Source organism: Gracilinanus agilis, chromosome 1 (assembly GCF_016433145.1).
Source record: "Gracilinanus agilis isolate LMUSP501 chromosome 1, AgileGrace, whole genome shotgun sequence".
In the NCBI taxonomy this organism is placed as follows: domain Eukaryota; kingdom Metazoa; phylum Chordata; class Mammalia; order Didelphimorphia; family Didelphidae; genus Gracilinanus; species Gracilinanus agilis.
This window is the reverse complement of record NC_058130.1, coordinates 282,012,987-282,018,012: the sequence shown is the minus strand read 5'-3', so window position 1 is coordinate 282,018,012 and position 5,026 is coordinate 282,012,987. Positions and strand designations below refer to the sequence as shown.

General features: G+C 37.0%; 1 non-coding gene across 1 annotated transcript; it reads right to left on the bottom strand.

Moving 5' to 3' along the window:
• Window positions 1-1,422: 1,422 nt before the first annotated feature.
• On the bottom strand, window positions 1,423-1,529 carry LOC123232635. The gene has a single exon (XR_006505164.1). It is a non-coding gene; the product is annotated as a U6 spliceosomal RNA (small nuclear RNA).
• Between the last annotated feature and the right edge of the window lie 3,497 nt (window positions 1,530-5,026).

Below are 5,026 nucleotides of genomic sequence, written 5' to 3'. Positions count from 1 at the left end.
AGTTTAGAAAACAATGAGGGAGGGCAGCTGGGTAGCTCAGTGGATTGAGAGTCAGGCCTAGAGACAGAAGGTCCTAGGTTCAAACCCAGCCTCAGCCACTTCCCAGCTGTGTGACCCTGGGCAAGTCACTTGACCCCCATTGCCCACCCTTACCACTCTTCCACCTATAAGACAATACACCAAAAATTAAGGGTTAAAAAAAAAAAAAGAAAAAGAAAACAATGAGGGAGAATTATTGGGAAATATTTTTTAAACATTTATTAATATTCATTTTTAACATGGTTACATGATTCATGCTCCTACTTTCCCCTTCACCCCCCGCACTCCCCCCACCCATGGCCGATGCACATTTCCACTAGTTTTGTCATGTGTCCTTGATCAAGACCTATTTCCAAATTGTTGGTAGTTGCATTGTTGTGGTAGTTTCGAGTCCACATCCTCAATCATGTCCACCCTGACCCATGCGTTCAAGCAGTTGTTTTTCTTATATGTTTCCTCTCCTGTAGATCTTCCTCTGAATGTGGGTAGCGTCTTTACCATAAATCCCTCAGAATTGTCCTGGGTCACTGTATTGCTGTTGGTACAGAGGTCCATTACATTCAATTTTACCACAGTATATCAGTCTCTGTGTACAATGTTCTTCTGGCTCTGCTCCTTTCACTGCATCAGTTCCTGGAGGTCTCTCCAGTTCGCCTGGAATTCCTCCAGTTTATTATTCCTTTTAGCACAATAGTATTCCATCACCCGCATATACCACAGTTTGTTCAGCCATTCCCCAATTGAAGGACATACCCTCCTTTTCCAGTTTGTTGCCACCACAAAAAGCGCAGCTATAAATATTTTCATACAAGTCTATTTATCTATGATCTCTTTGGGGTACAAACCCAGCAATGGTATGGCTGGATCAAAGGGCAGGCATTCTTTTATAGCCCTTTGAGCATGATTCCAAATTGCCAGCCAGAATGGCTGGATCAGTTCACAGCTCCACCAGCAATGCATTAATGTCCCAATTTTGCCACATCCCCTGCAGCATTCATTACTCTCCCCTTCTTTCATTTTAGCCAATCTGCTAAGTGTGAGGTGATACCTCAGAGTTGTTTTGATTTGCATTTCTCTAATTATTAGAGATTTGGAACACTTTCTCATGTGCTTATTGATAGTTTTGATTTCTTTACCTGAAAATTGCCTATTCATGTCTCTTGCCCATTTATCAATTGGGGAATGGCTTGATTTTTTATACAATTGCTTTAACTCCTTGTATATTTGAGTAATTAGACCCCTGTCAGAGTTTTTCGTTATAAAGATTTTTTCCGAATTTGTTGTTTCCCTTCTGATTTTGACTACATTGTTTTTGTTTGTACAAAAGCTTTTTAGTTTAATATAATCAAAACCATTTAATTTACATTTTGTAATTTTCTCTAAAAAAATATGGAATGCTTCACAAATTTGCGTGTCATCCTTGCGCAGGGGCCATACTAATCTTCTCTGTATCGTTCCAATTTTAGTATATGTGCTGCCGAAGCGAGCACTGGGAAATATTTTTTTTAAGGAAATGAGAGCTGTAAAATTATCTTTTTAAAATCATGGTGAACAGTAGTTTATTTGGAAGAAAGAGAATCTTTTTGCCAATTTGGTAGTCATTTTAGTTTTCTGGAGTAAGGTAAAGAGAAGCATTGAAAATCCTAACTCTTCAGTGGAGGTCCCTAAAAAGGAATAGAATGTGTTATCATTTCCCCATTAGAGATCCTAGGGAATGGAAGTTTTTTGGCTGATAGGCCCAAGAACATGTTGAGAATTAGTAGAATTAGTAGAATGTAGAATTAGTCCTGGTATCAGTTTAGGATCTAGAATAGACTGCATGCAAAAGCCATCTATGACTTCTTAGCACTTTAATTTTAATTGCAGATTTATGACAGGGATCATTGACAACACTATTCATGTTCATTGGACCTGATGCTCCTGGTGGTGCTCCTAGACATCAGAATAATTTGATTCAAGAAGATTTTTCTGAACTGCCTTTGATAACACTTCATTATTGAAAATTTTTTGTTTATACTTCCTATTTTAAAAGTTTATTTTAATATCCTCCCCTGGTTTGTAGAATTATTTCAAAATTGTTCTTATTGAGAGGTCCCCTAGAAAATTTTGAGACCTTGCTACCAAAGGGTAGGATATAGTAAGATCTTAGGTGGACATTTAGTGCTCTTATAGCTATTGTGGTTTCAGTACATCCTTCAAATAACTCTTTAGTTCAGTCATATCATGTATCATCATATCATCCCACGAAGTAATTTAAACTATAAAATTATTCCCTTGGGTTGGGGTAAAAGGAGAAGCTTTTCCTGTAGCTCCAGCTGTCTAAAGGTCACTTTCTTGGATTCTAGTGTTAATGACTCAAAAAAGACTTGTAATTTATATCTTTTATGTTCTTGAATCCTGGGCTTTTAATGTTTACTTATGAAAATAGTTTCAAATTAGATGTTATGGTTCATGAATAATCATTATATTTTTAAAAAATACTTGAACCTTCTGGAGTAAGTAAAATGTAGGCTTAATTATATGCACATATATATACAAACATATACATATATACATGTATGCACATATTCACATTTTTGAAGTGATTTCTAATCTGTATGCTTTACTGTTATAGAAGGGAAATCAGAAAAAAAGGGTGCTGTAAGGATAAGGTATATAAACAAGAATGAAAGAGACAGAGGTTTGAATACTACGACACTGAGAGCCTATCTTGACTGGGAGTCCTGGAGCCATGAGAGAAAGAATCTTATGGATTTAAAGTATTTTACAAACTTTCCATGTTGGGTAAAAGTCAAATAAACTCAAAAAAAGTGATGGTCCTCTAGAAATTAAATGAGTTTAAAAATTAATTTTAGAGGAAAGAGGTGTGGTACTGTAATGGGAAAAGGATAGAGATAGGATAAGATTTAAGAGAAGTAGAAGGCTATCTTTAAGGCACATACTAGGAACTCAATGGAAAGGGTTTTAGCAGGCAGAAGGCAGAGGAGGAACACTTTGGAAGTGACAACTGGTAGAGTCAGGGACTTCCTAGGAGGAGGAGGCTTTGGGCACTTCCTGTCCAGAAAGGTGGAGGAAAGGCAGCTTGTCGGAGCTTAGCTACCTCAACCTGACTGAAAGAGAAGCCCCTAAAATCATCTTTGGAGGTACTCTATTTGACTGGGAATATCTAGAAAAGGCTCTGATCATACCTGCTGCGCTTTCCAGAAGGGTTTTATCTAAAAATCCTGTCAGATCGGCTTTGAGGTTTTACCTCAGGGGTCAGACCCCTTAGGGTGGACTTAGCCATTTGAGAGAAATCATAAAATGGTTTTGGAGAGAGCTTCTGAATTAAACCAAACTAACTACTGAGGGTCATAGATTAGGTAGCTTAGTCAGCTTTTGGGGAACACCTAGATAGAAATAGGGAGTTGGTAAGTTAGCCAGAAGACCCAAAGGCTCCCTTTTGCGAGGGATGTAGAGAGTTGTTGGGTGAATAGCTAGATCCCTTAGAGTTAGGGACCCCTTATTCTGATCCTCAGTGTGTCTTATAACAAAAGAGATACTGATTATTTTACATCAATTGGCTCCAAGGTGTTTGTGCAACTGGCCCAGTGAGAGAAAGTGATTCTGCTTCACTATCAGTAACCAGAGGTTAGAATACCTGGAGATTCCAGCTGGGTATACAGGGGGATCCCTAAGTGGACCTATCACTATCCCATCTGTGGGTCTCTCCCCTATGATTCTTTTTTTAGTACTTAAAGGGCCTGACTAGTATGAATAATAAATCTCCTGAAGTGACTGCATGTAATTAAAAATCATAATTATGTAAAATATGGCAATTTTTTCCAGTCTACTGGAAATATGAAGTGTAAATTCAAATAATGTGACTGCTTCAGAAGATTCATTATTCTCACTAATTGAGATATAGCTGTAAATAGTACATTCAACACTTCAGGAAAGTTCACTACTATCATGGCTCTATGATGAGCTTAACTTCTCCAGAGTAGAGTGAGATGGAATGGAGGTATTGATTGACTAATGGAAAATCATACCCCAAGGCTAGTTTAAGAAAGGAGTTGAGAAATTGTCCCAAAAAAAGGGCATATTAGTAATCAATACAATATTTTTGTGAATATTTTAGGACACTGTGTTTTTGTAATAGCAGCAAATTTACAACAACAAAAAAGACCAAAAATTGGCTTAAAATAAAAATAACATGTTAAGCCTTACATTTTATTTATTCCTCATTGAAGCTGAGATCACCAGATCCTATCCTGAAACTAAGTTTGTCTTGAAGGAACTGAGAACCTGAGAATCTGAGGAGAACAATCCCAAGGGAACAAAAAGAATATATAAAGGAGAAATTAGATAAATTTTTTTTCTACTTCGCAGATTTTTCTCTCACAAGTCCTTTGAAACTCAGAATAAAACTGAAATCCTTTTCAGATCTCCCAAATCGGATGTATATTTTTGAGTCTCATGGTTCTATTTTCTCTTTAATATTGACCTCCTATAATAAGTAAGTACACCATAGACAAAGCATATTTCAGCACTCCAGGTACCAAAGCCATTTGTCTAAAAGAATAAAAATTTCACTTTCCTGGAAAATGAATGGTAACCTGATAGACAAAAGTACCTGTCTCTCTGATGGAGCCAGAACTTGCCCATCACTCATGTCCTCCTAAACCAGGGTTTCTCTCCAAAAGTTCCTTTCTCCCCTATCAAAGGCATCCATTTAATTGCCTTTAACCATGCAATACTTAGTTTTAAAATACCTGCTTTGTCTTTAAAAGACAATTCTGTAAAAGTTCTCAAATCTCTCAAACTACATTTCCCAACAACCTATGCAAGGGAAATATCAACCACTTCTTATTGCCTCAAATATGCACCTCAAAGTCCCCTACAAATGTAAAAGTTTTCCTCTACACTAAATCCAGGAATAGATTACTTTTATATTTTGTTTTGGCTTCTTTGGCCAAGACATGTAATCTAGTGATGATTCACTCTG